The 12490-nt window shown below is 41.2% G+C and overlaps 2 protein-coding genes across 2 annotated transcripts in view; one reads left to right on the forward strand and one right to left on the reverse strand.

Annotated features, from left to right (window-relative positions):
• Positions 1 to 12490, reverse strand: part of MAP2K1 (mitogen-activated protein kinase kinase 1) — a 40372-nt gene that overhangs the window by 26960 nt on the left and 922 nt on the right. The gene's annotated exons all lie outside the window — the stretch shown is intronic.
• Positions 1 to 12490, forward strand: part of MEGF11 (multiple EGF like domains 11) — a 408774-nt gene that overhangs the window by 18073 nt on the left and 378211 nt on the right. The gene's annotated exons all lie outside the window — the stretch shown is intronic.

The following is a 12490-nucleotide window of genomic DNA, read 5'->3' on the forward strand; positions in this document are numbered from 1 at the left end:
CTACTCTCACAATGCAACAGATGACCAGGTGTATTTGGAAGTTTAATAATGCCAGAAATAAATTACTCAGTAAAAGGCAGTGAATTTGATTAAAATGTATTCCTTAATAAAAGATATGTAAAACAGAAGCATTAGGAAAGTACTGTTCTATCCAGAAAAAGGAAGGTATCTTGCTAGACTGTAAGAATTATCATTTTTCTATAGCTGAATGCAATTATTTTAAAGAAAATGTGATAGAATTTCTTTTCTTGAGTCTCCAACCAAGGAGACAATTTAACTTCAGAAGCTGTTTACAGGCTGAGCTGCCAGGTAGGAATCCAGGCTTTATGCTGCCTCCCTGTTTTGCTTTAGCCTAACCACTACCCTGTTAAGTATTTCAGAGTGCTTAAGTCAAAGCAAGCCAAATAACATGTTGGAACTGAAGACAGGGCTCACAAAAGAGAATAAGGCCACATATGTGAGCAGTGGTGCTAAAGGACAGATAGCAGATGGATGCCCTGGGTGCCTCTCTCACTACCAGCTTTTTTTTTGCAGCTGTTCTAAACCACTGCTGAGAGAGTAGCTGCCAGCAAGGCTCTAGCACCCCTTTCACATATTTAGCTTTGCGGCTGAACAATGCAGTCGGTGGTTTGGTTGGCTGGTTGTTTTTCCTTTCTTCTCAGATAAAAAACTTCCTCAGGACTTACTGTATCACTGAATCCCGAGCTCATCACAAGTAAATTTTGCCATCTGAAATTAAGCAATTCAAGAATAGAATTGCCAGAACCAGAAATCCAAGTTCTGGATGTCCCCTTCAGGAACTCTCTCCGAACCTCTCACTGATGTTTCCTAGCACTACATACAACTACAACAAAAGAACCATAGGGTAATTAACACTTCCTTATAGACAGAAAAAGAGGAGGTATTTATCATGTGTTTAAAACACAAGGGATAAATAGAACTTTCGAAGTTCTGATCATCAGCCAACACCTGTATTCACACAAGTCCTGCTTGCCATTGCTTTGACTCTGAACTTTTTAATGATAAAAACCAGGGACAGATACCTGCAACAGTAACAGTATGACTCTCAACTTTTTAATGACTTTAATGACAAAAACCAGGGACAGATACCTGCAACAGTAACAGTATCCTCATGACTCCCAGATGTGGTGGGGGCACGGCCTTTGAGAGGCAACACAATAAAAAAAGATGAAGTTACAGTATTGTTTTACAAAGCCACGAAAAAGGCAGGATTAGAACTGAGATGCTTTCTGCGCAAGAGCTGAACACGGAATGCAGAAGCACAAACTTCATCAAAAGCTGCAGCCAACATCAGGGACTGAGAAAGAAAATTGCCAGAGTATTGAGATGAAAGCATACAAAAACTCCCTTAACTGGGATTCACAGAAGGCCACGAATGGAGGGCTTAATGCTTGCCTGTATTTCAAATGATGAATTGCATAACACCAAACATTTGCCACTGGAGACAGAGGAGAAAAATTAATCATTTTTTGTTACCTATAGACTGTATCAAGGCATATAGAAATACACAAATATATCTGTAACCAGATTTTTTCCTTCCCCCCCACAAAAAAATGCATTCTGTGATGGCTGTATTTGCTGCATTAAACCTGCTGACTCATCTTCCCACCACACTGAAAAAAGCTCTAGAAAAAGCACAGAACAATGCTGAGTGGTAAAAAACACTGGAAAAGGGAAGGAGCTGCCAGGGGGTTTCAAGTTTTTTTTAAAAAAACCCTTAGAAGATGATGAAGAAGAATCAGAAGATTCACCTAAAGAACCAGACACTACTGTGTCCAATTCTGGATCCCTCAATTCAAGAGAGATATTGAGGCACTGGAACGTGTCCAGAGAAGGGTGACTAAGCTGGTGAGAGGCCTGGAGCACAGCCCTGTGAGGAGAGGCTGAGGGAGCTGGGGGTGTGCAGCCTGCAGAAGAGGAGGCTTAGGGCAGACCTCATTGCTGTCTACAACTACCTGAAGGGAGGCTGTAGCCAGGTGGGGTTGGTCTCTTCTGCCAGGCAACAAGCAACAGAACAAGGGGACAGTCTCAAATTGCGCTGGAGGAGGCACAGGCTGGATGTTAGGAGGAAGTGCTTCACAGACAGAGTGATTTGCATTGAAATGAGTTGCCCAGGGAGGTGGTGGAGGGTCCCTGGAGGTGTTCAAGACAAGACTGGATGGGGCACTTAGTGCCATGGTCTAGCTGACTGGATAGGGCTGGGTGCTAGGTTGGACTGGGTGATCTTGGAGGTCTCTTCCAACCTGGTTGATTCTATGATTCTATTCCTGTCCTAGTTCTCAGGCTGTAAAGTAAAATAATCTGCTTCCATTCTTACTCATTTTGCATAGAATCACAGAATCATTTTAGTTGGAAAATACCTTTAAGGTCATCAAGTCAAACTATTAACCAAATACTACCAAAACTGGTGCTAAAGAATATCCTTCAGCACCACATCTCTGCAGCTTTTAAATCCCTCCAGGTATGGGAATTCAACCACATTGGTGGGAAGCCTATTCCAGGACTTGACAACCCCTCTGGGAAAGAAATATTCCTCTTGTCCAGCCTAAACCTCCCTGGCATAGTTTGAGGCCATTTTCTCTCATCCTACCACTTAGTAGCAGGGAGAGAAAGGACCAAACTTCACATCACTCTAACCCTCCTTTCAGGGAGTTGTAGAGAGCAATGACATCTCTCCTCAGCCTGGGGTTCTCCAGACTAAACACCACCAGTTCCCTCGGCCCCATAACACCTGCTCCCCAGACCCTTCACCAGCATCATGCCTGTGGCACAGAGTCATGGACATTACAGTTCCTTCTGCTGGGTGCCCCTGAGGCAAGTGAATCCAGGTGAAAGGCCAGACTCTCAGCTGTCAGGATGTGAAAGTTCGGCTGGAATTCACCCTCCTCTTGTCCGGACAAGACTCAGGATGACAACTGCTTCTCAACAGATGTTTGCAGAGACACCGAGCAGTGAATTAATACTTCCCAATTGTTCATTTCCTGTGGGTACTCACTGGCAGTAAGCCTTGTATATTCATTTCCAAGTATAATCAAGACTTTGTCTAAGTAACATTGAACATAAATCAGAAATAACCCTACTAGTAGTTTTTACCAACACATCAGAAAGTCTTCACTAGTAAAAGAAAACATGTCCACCTAAAAAAAAAAAAAAGAAAGAAAACTCAAAATCAAAGACTTGGTAAGAAAGACCCTGCTCCCCAAAACCACAGCAAGCTAAAAACTGACACTGCCATCTAACTGCTTGCTCCAAGACATTTTTAGGTTTCGGCAGCGGAATTTGTACAACTTTATGAAGCCCAGTCAATCCCCAGGGCAATGAGGGGAGAACAAATGCAGCTGTGAAAAGAACAGCACAGGCAAGAAAGGGTGGGGAGGGTTTGTTCTGGAAAAGTTAAAAACTAATTTGAAGGTAACATCTTGGTTTACCATACATGAAAGCAAATCCCTTCCTTGAGTCATTTCAGAACATTTCTCCCCTATACACTGAACTATTTAGTTTACAGCCACTCAAATAACTGGCTGATGTATTTCCTGTCTCATCTAAATTACCCACATTTTTCATGTTGGTTTTGGGTTTTTCTAAGCCACTGCTAAAGCAAAGGCTCTTTGCCCAGATTAACAACAGTAGCACTGTTGTTACACCAAATGAAAACTCAACTACATATTTGGTTTACCTAGTCTCTTTCTATTATTCTTTTTAAGCCTCTTCAGCTACCAGCTAACACTGGGAGGTCTCAGATGTAAGCTGTTCCTCTCGAGACCTGAGACCATTCAATTAAAAGATGTGCTACTCAGAAATTGCTATAATTAGTGAATTTCAACATAGCTGAAAAGTATCTCTCAGGCTCCAAGTACACAGTCCCTTAGTCCTGCAAAAACCTGGGCTTCTGCCAAAGGAGGTGGTTCTGCCTCACTCTGCCCCTAGCCACTCACTGCTGAGGAACAAAAAAACACTACCAATTTTCAGCTGGATTACCTCCCTGATCAAGCTCACCACACGACCACAGCAGTGCTGCTGCGACCACAAGGCAGCAACCCTTCAAAACCTAATCTGGGCTTCTTTGGTGGGAAAGGTCGCAGCCAGACCAGCAAGCCTATCTCACTGCAACAGCTGATACCCAGAAAGGAAACAGCAGGAATACATGGGCACAGCAAGGAAAGCAGAACACTCCCTCAGGAGCAGGATCTTGCATATGCTTAATTGTGAAATCACATCTTTGTAACCATCTACAGAATTGGTTCTGTTAGGGACAGAGAAGTGGCTGGATCCATGCTTACAGCCTGCACTTCCTTTCTCTTTCATCTTGTTGGAATGCAGCATTTATTTTTACATGATTTTTAACTCTCCTAAACTGCTATATACTTTTTTAACAACACATCATAACTTAAGGATGCCTCCATTACTGTCATTACACTTAAATGTAAGTGCAAATACATAACAGGACTTGGTATTAAATGTTACCTCACTATTAAGTGTCCAAAAATTGTTCCTACATCCATAATTGTAAATTAAAAGCTGCCTGTGCAGTAAGAACAGCACAGGGTCAATATGCCACTTGCATTAATTTCTGTACCAATTGTGTACACTCATTTAGCTGTAAAATCTTTTCACCAAATGCATCCAGAAATAATATAAAAAGTTACTAAGTTGATGCAGGCTGCTATGTTCTGCTGTTTTGCTATAACAGCTCATGTGCTCTATTAGCTTCTTAAGTATTATTTAAATGTTATTTCTAATCCAGTGAAGGAGGATGCACAGGCTCATGCACATTTAAAAAGAATGGAATGAGTATGTTTTAATTTAGATTTGGAAGATTTAGTGAATAACAAAAAGCTCACTTTTCTTGTATTATCTAGCATTTATGATTGCCTACATAAAACATATTCTCTCATAATGTGTTTGTAAGCCTGGTTAATGGTCCATTAGTAAAGGATGAAAAAGTTTCTAAACTTTATTCTTAAAAATAGTTATAAGCTTGCAATAATTCTACAGATGTACTCAATGCAACCACAATCCAGCCAGATCAGTCATAAAATTCCAGGACCTAATCCTCCAGAGCACTAAGTATACATGTGAAGGTCCCCTGAAGTCAGGACTGCACAGAGGGGCTGCTTCTTCTCAGAGAATGTATGATTTTAACAGCAAAGAAAAAAATCTCCCCAGACGAAAGGCTGAAGCAAGCATGGAATATAACAGCTCTGAAAATCTTCACCTGAACTCATACCAAAAAAGACGACAAAGAAATCACTCCATGGAGGGCAAATCCTCTTGGAGAAAGGTCTACTGGAAAACAACCCACCGGTTCTGCTGCTCCCACCCCTCTGCTGCTCCCCCCATTCCACTCCATTTCACAAGGCAAACTTGAAGATCAAAAACACCCTCCACCCTAACACTACAGATACTGAGAGATAATCTGCTCTTCTACTCTTACAAAGCCCCAAGTGAAATTCCCTCGAGAAAGACAGAGAAAAACAGGATGATTTCAAGATGCCTAGTAAGTAAGCAGCTATTATTTTGCAAATTGTAGCAAACTGGAGTTCAAACCAGTTTTGCTTAATTCCCAAATTCTTCTTTCACTATCAGACACAGGCAGCTGTACTCAGAGGGCATGGCAGTTATTCAGGGGCTTTATTAAATGCAATGTAAAGAGGAAAAAGAAGAAAAACAGCAAAAAGCAACAAGCAAAAAAAAGACAAATTAATAGTGCAGTTGTTAACCTATGGCTGCAATTTGCTAGCCATCCATTTCTGCAAAATGATTTTTTTGCTTTTTTTGTTTCTAAGGCATAAAGGTACAACAATTAAGACTTTTAAAAAAGAGAATTGCTCAGAATTGGTCACTATGGGTGTAAGAACCACCAATAACAGCACCACAGCCTTGTCTTTGGACTTTCTTTCAGATCATGTTCTTAAAAAATACCGTTTCAAAGAGGATAGAGAATCACAGAATCACTACGGTTGCAAAAAAACCTAAGTTCTTAAGTTCTTCTCAAAGACCTAGTCCTTTCCAGCATAGTAAAGGAAGATGCACATTCCATTGGCTATTTTTTGTTTACAACTCATCTAATCAAACACAAAACAGAAGCATTCTTTCACATTGCCCTTAATCCTACTCAACCAAAAACATCATCTTACTTTGCTCATTTTACCTCACATTACACCTCCCTGTTTTAACAGTAGAAATTTGCTTGCCCCTGTCCTCTCAGAGCACAGACCATTTGGGAGATACCAGTTCTGGCTAAAATACAGACACAGTGTATTTTTTTGAATTCTTTAAACAGAGTTAAAGAGAGACAACATTTCAATCCTAACCACCTTCTCAATGTGAACACAAAACAGCCAACCAACCTTCACAGGTTGAATTGAATCCATACCCATATTCAGTGCCATGCTGCTGTCATGCCAGCTTCAAAATGAACATGCTGGCTGAAGTAAAGTGTCATGGGGCTTGAAGTTCAGATTCTAACGTGAGAGGCTTCCTGTTCTGGTTGATGCTTCCAGTTTTGGGGTGTTGGTCTTTCCTGCTGGCTGAGCTGCTGCATGGTTGGGTGGGGAGAACCATTTTTCATTACTGGCTTCTGCTGCTGCTTCTGTATTTTGCTGCCCTTTTCTGTAAGGTAACTGCACATTGTATTACCTCTTCATATTCTTTTTCTCAGCCCAGAGTGGGGTTTTGTATAAACTTCCCTCCTTGTGAGAGCAGGCTGTGTTTTAACCCAGGACTGTCCATATTTGGTACCCAATGTGGGGTTCAAAACACAGCTGTCTTAACTAGGACAGTCGATTTCGGCAGGAGACAAAAGGGTTGAGATAACAATAGGATTCAATTAAGGCTTGAGGCTTGTTAAGAAGGTATCACATACATTTGTTTCACTGTGGTGCTTTCACTATGTTGATCCATTTGCTTTCTGAGGGCAGCTGGGGCCCATGTGCTGGGGTCCTGGATATGCTCACTGTGGTGCTGAGCAGCACCTCAGGGGAATGGCTTAAAGCCGTGCTGGATACTGGCTAATGTAACACAATTGATGGGCCAGGTTTTGTCCAGAGCAATATAGGTCTCACTCACTATCAGCAGGAGATCTGCCCCAAAGCTGGATAATTACAAGTGGCAGGGTGTGTGGGACAGTATGGACAAGTGCCTAGGGCAGTGGTCATGGCTGGTGATTTGCAATTTCATTGCTAAAAAGGTATAAAATGTTTGGGAAAAGTCTGTTGTCAGCCCAGAAGCTCTCAAGAAAAAGAAATCACTGCAGTGTGACTGAGCTTGGCCCATGCTTATCAAGGCCTTCTCATCACTGTTCAGAGTGCTCAGGGGCAAGAAAAGGTCTCTGGGCCTACAGACAGACCAACAGGCATGGCAGATGCATCAGAGAACCAGCCTGCACCAGTATCAGCTGCCCCTGTATGGAAAAAAGACACAAGGAAAGCAGGCCATCTAACAAGGGATGAGAATGAACTAAGGTCATCACAAAAACAGGAGAAAGATCCAGAGGTGGTCAGTCTTTATCCATCCTACTGTCCACCTGAACAGTCCCATGTCTCAGCAGTGAGGAGCAGGTGCATCCCTGTCCAAGGGAAAGAATCTAGGAGGTACAAACTACAGCATACTCTCTGACTTTACTTTATGTGACCACGGGGAGGACACGAGGAAGTGGGACAGAAAAGCCACACCAGTTCCAGCTGCAAGAGTCCCTGAATTACAAGGAAATACTCTCCATAACAACACTGCCACCATTTCCAATGGAAAATCACCCAAAAAAGAACAGGAGAAACAATATTGCTTCTGATCCTCCTGAAGGGACTCCCAAAGCATCTTCACAAGATGCAGATGATTCCAGTCAGAATCAGAGAGGCCCTGCCTCCAGCCAGATGGAGGAGACAGCTGGGTTTATTGGACTGTATGGCTTGGCAACTGGAAGTCACAAGAGTTTAAAGCTTTAGTAGATATGGGTGCACAGTGCACTGATGCTATCAAAGTACAAGGAGTGGAATTCATCTGTTTCTGGTGTGACAAGGAGATTCCAACACCTGGATGCATCAAAGTAAAGCACTGAAATGCAAGCCAATTTGCTTTCACTTGGAAGGAGTCACTGGAATCAACTGCTCCAGGGGTGGAAACAAAGCCCCACCATTTGGACTCATGAAGGATTGATCCAGAATATACTGGAACAGGGTGGAGCTCCAGAGCATCTGCAGTGAGAAGACTTGTGTACCAGAAGGCAATCATTTTGAGTGAGAATGGATGGTGAATGAGATGCAGGCAACTTAATCACATTTAGTAATTTTTTTTAATTAAAAAGGGAAAAAATCAAGCATCTACTTGGATTTCATTAAATAGGAATTTTAAGATGCCAAAGAAGTTAATAATCAGCAAGAATGTGACATGATAGTAGTGTATGAACAACAAAATTAATAATTCTATTATATATTAATAAATTAATTGAACATGTTAAAAGAGTTCAGTTATTCCATGGTGAGCCACTGTAAAACTCAATGTGCTGAAGAACATAGCATAGATCAACATTTAAGACCCCCTATTATGTTCCACCACATGAGAATATGGCTGGTTAATGGTAAGCTTTCACCCAGAGTGAAAAATAAACAAAACAACAACAAAACCAACAAGAAAAAAAAAAAAACAAATACTTAAGATATGCACCTCAATATAAAATCCTATTTGAGACAAGACAGTGCTACTTAAGTCTTTGTGTGGTCTGTATGTATCACCACGTGTCTTACCTGGCTACCTAAAGCAAGTTCAAAATTAGATGCACATTGTGTTCACAGGCATTTTGTATCAAATTACACTTCTCATTATAAACATGACCCTTTCTACTGACTGCTCTTTCTTTGTTATAAAGATACAGTTGAAAAGTGACATGAAGTAACTTTATTTTCAGGTGAACAAAACCAGCTTACTGCATTAGGGACAGGGATCTGCTCGAGAGGGTCCAGTGGGGGGCTATGAGGATGACTAGGGGAGAGGAAGGCATGGCTTATGTGGAGAGGCTGAGGGACCTGGGGTTTTTTAGTCTGGAGAAAAGACGACTTAGAGGGGATTTGATAAATGTTTCTAAGTATCTGAAGGCTGGCCGGGATGGAGGGGGACAGGCTCTGCTCACTTGCACCCTGTGATACGACAAAGAGCAAGAGGTGTAAATTGCAGCAAAAGAGGTTCCGCCTCAACACAAGGGGGAAATTCTTTACTGTAAGGGTCACAGAGCACTGAACAGGCTCCCCAGAGAGGTTGTGGAGTCTCCTTCTCTGGAGACTTTCAAGGCCTGTCTGGATGTGTTCCTCCGTGATCTGTGTTAGATAGTATTGTCCTGCTCTGGCAGGGGGGTTGGACTCGATGGTCTCATTGGGTCCCTTGCAACCCCTAACATCCTATGATTACAGAAAGTGGCATTACCTTGAAACCTCCTGCTTCTTTGCAGAGTTTCTAGCTCATATTTCATGTCTAGCTTGGATTTCAAAGAAACATAGAAATTTAGTAATGACTGTCAGATATTCAAAGAGGGTTAGAAACTTGAAAAGAACACAAAGTGGAGATTTTGTTTTGTTTCCTTTGGCTACTAAGACAATAAACCATCCTAGAATGTTTGGTCAGAAGAAAAGTGTTCCTTTTATTAATTTTCTTGGAGCTTTGATTGGTTGTTTTCCCTCCTCCCCATTTATTTCTGCGAAATCCCTGCAAGAGTATAACTGTGCAAGTCCGAAAGTGCCAGAATGAAATTCAACCTGCAGCTGCCCAGTATCGTTTTGATTTTAAAGCAATACGGAACTCAAGAACATCAGCAGAGGTTCAACTCTTCCTGTGCAACTGCTCCTTAGCAGGAAGGGTTGAAAACAGAAGTGAAGCTCTCAACATAGGAAAATCTTTCATTAAGCTGTCTCTACTGTCCAACTAGGGATTTGGAAGTCCCTAGAGAACCACAACATCCTGTACAAATAATTCAATTGCTTCAAATAACAAGCTACAAATAACAAAAATTGCTGCCAGAGAAAAGCACTACAACATTTTCATTATTCACTATACATATATTTAAACTGCAATTACTCTAACTCTCCTTTAAACCACCTTGCCAGGCAAAAGAAATAAATGAAAAAAAAATAAGAAGTCATGCAAGTGAGATCCAGGCCTCCTGCAGGCTTCTTGAAGCCCTATACCTCATGCTATAAACAACTTCTTACTCTAGTCAATTAGTTACCATCACCAAATAAGGATGAAGACAGGACAAGACAAGAATGGAAAGCAGGACATCCTGAATCATCCAACCCTTCTTTCACTTCCTCCCTTTCTCCTTCCTTCCTTTCAGGAAGTCAAAGTATCATATACACTCATTCCTGAAAGCATTAAGCTTCAATATTTTAAAACTAGCAAGAGATTCCGAAGGTCAAATACTCACTGGAGTGTGTTACAGAACTCTCTACCTCTGACAGATAGAAAGTTTCCGAATTCCAACATACAACAGATGGCCAATACATATCTGTTTGATTTTGTGCCAGCAGCGCCTTTGGACCTAAATAACTTCCTTCCTTTTGGATGTTTAGATCCTTCATGCATTTATAGACAGCAATTGTAGCACCTCGCTCTGAATTTTCATTTTACTCGGCTAAGTAATTTGAGCTCTTCTCTTTCCTCCTCGAGAGATTCTCTCTGAAGAGCAGGGAAGCATCCGAGATCATTTGCAAAGTGACAGGTTTGTGTATGGTAGAAGCAAATGAGTAACTGGAGACTCACATAGCCAAAATTCCATCATACCAGGAACAGAGCTTTATAAAGTGTTAAGATGGTAGTTCACAGATGTACAGCGTACTTGAAAGGCTTGACAATGTACACAGTCTGACAAACACTGCTGATTTCAACCAGTAACCAAAACAGAAAACAAAAAAAGCACAGAGCAGGAGAGGGGAAAAAAGGGAAGCAATCTTACAGATGAAGGAAAAAAAAACAGTTTTCAATTTAATTCCCAGAAGCCTTCCAAATTGTGATGCAACTATTACTTGCTATTTGAAATCTTTCACAATGAGGAGTTAATATTAGCAGCATGAGGAGATATTTCCACAATTAATTAATTCTGTCTGTTTATAGGGTAACAGGTTGCTGGATTTACTTTCACTGAGCTACCTCTTTTTTAAAATACTCAACACAACTCTAAGCCTGGCAAGAGCTGGGTATATGATCTTATATGACAAAGAGTAGAAACCTAGGAGGCACACACAGAATCAACACAGAAACTAGAAAATGAAGCAAAATAGTTAGTCAGTGTAAACAAGCCCCACCACTCCCACGAGTTTCCAAAGGCTTCCAACAAGTAAATCAGTATCAGACATGCAAAAGCAACTTAAAACTCTTCAATGAAGAGATGTGATTAAATACAATATTTAATATGTTGTATGTTTGGGGATTAACTTCGGGTACTAAAATCAGCAGATGACAGAATTACTCTACAATACAAGACTAATAACCAATAGGGAACCCTGAAGACTAAATCAACATGTTCCCACTACTTTGAAGAAAAACAACTGGAAGCTGCTATAAAAGCAAAGATAAACCTGGTATTTCTCCCCTATCAATCCAGAACAGTAACTGCATAATGCTCAGACTCAGTAACTCTTGCCAAATAATAGTTTTAAAAACAGCTCATCTCTCCATCATCAAAAGAGTTTGCTAGAAATGTCACAGCTAGAGCTGCTAGATACTGACATTATTTTATTTCAAGATGTTTGGGTAGTCAAATGAGATCTGAGGCAGTCTTAAAACGTGTAACAATGATACAAGCAGGCTGCTGTAGAACCTAAGACTTGTATGTCTCACTACTATGTCAGAGTGGTAGATTTGTATATCAGAGCTCAGTTTACATATACAGAAGACTAAACTGACCATACAGGGATAGGAAAGTGTTTTTCCAAGATGCACCTTTGTTCAAGGCTCAGTTTAGAGCTAGCCAGTCACCTGAACGTAAAAAACAAATAGTGAATATAAACCTGTTAACCTCAGAGTAAAACCTTTTATAAGACTTCATCACGGGGCTGGCACTGCATCTGCATATCTGAAACCTCCACGCTCACCAACATCCATAAGCTCAGACGACTCATAAGGGACAAGTAACAATGTAAGGTTCAGGGTGGGTTTTTTTAACCCCACTAGTGCCATGACGATTAGCTTCGACCTACCTTCCAGACAGTGACACAGTGCAACGTTCGTATCACACACAGAAAGCTCAGCAGCCTTCCCTCCACACACACTACCCTAGCTTAACCTGTTCATTACTGGAAAACAGATGTACTGAGACCTGCGGTAGCTTGGTTTAAAGGCAAGAGGGGGAAAAGAAAAAGGGAAAAAGAAAAAAAAAAAGGAAAGAAAAGCCGACCAAAAAAAAAGCCCCTTCTACAAACCTGTGATTTTTCGCTAATTTCTCCCACACACACACACTTATGCAACACGTTATTAGAAAGGTGTA

Source organism: Pogoniulus pusillus, chromosome 17 (genome assembly GCF_015220805.1).
Source record: "Pogoniulus pusillus isolate bPogPus1 chromosome 17, bPogPus1.pri, whole genome shotgun sequence".
Lineage (NCBI taxonomy): Eukaryota > Metazoa > Chordata > Aves > Piciformes > Lybiidae > Pogoniulus > Pogoniulus pusillus.